Here is a 581-nt window from a genome sequence, read left to right on the forward strand (position 1 = left end):
TAAACTACATTTGCACTAAGTGTACACGCAATAATAGTAAAAAAGAAGAGAGAAAAAAAAACTTTTAAAAACGTTGTCTAGATACTTTGGGTAATTACACCTTTCACTCACGTTGAAACAAACTATGCAAATGCAATATTGCGGTGGGATCGCTTCTTCATGTACAAATGCGTAATGCGAGAGCGTGCGACCAAAGTGAAAACAGACCCAAGAAAAGGGAGTTTAAACTGTTTAACGTGCTGACCGTGTGCGCTGCAGAAGTGTCTCCCTCGTTTACCCTTTGCTTATTCTATATATTCGTTTTTCATTCAACTTAGTCTCTCGTTTCTCCCTCTTCGGTTACTTTCACCATTCTTCCTGTTGCAAATGTCTGTCCGATCCATCTAACCTTTGCAGAAGTGTCTCCTTCGACTCCCCTTGTTTATGCTATCTACTCCTCTTTTCATATCTATATTCCTACTTTCGTTTACATTAGTTTTCGTTTCTTTCTCACAGGCAATATTCCCTATTCTTCCTGTTTACAACTCGCTTCCTCGTGTCCCTTTCCCCCCCCAATTCTTTCCCTCTTTCTGTTTACGATT

The 581-nt window shown here is 39.8% G+C and overlaps 1 protein-coding gene across 1 annotated transcript in view; it reads right to left on the reverse strand.

The window, feature by feature from the left end:
• Positions 1-581, reverse strand: part of LOC119585772 (tyrosine-protein phosphatase Lar-like) — a gene marked incomplete at its 5' end in the record, with an annotated part of 244,437 nt that overhangs the window by 229,276 nt on the left and 14,580 nt on the right.

The sequence above is a fragment of the Penaeus monodon genome, chromosome 20, assembly GCF_015228065.2.
Source record: "Penaeus monodon isolate SGIC_2016 chromosome 20, NSTDA_Pmon_1, whole genome shotgun sequence".
In the NCBI taxonomy this organism is placed as follows: domain Eukaryota; kingdom Metazoa; phylum Arthropoda; class Malacostraca; order Decapoda; family Penaeidae; genus Penaeus; species Penaeus monodon.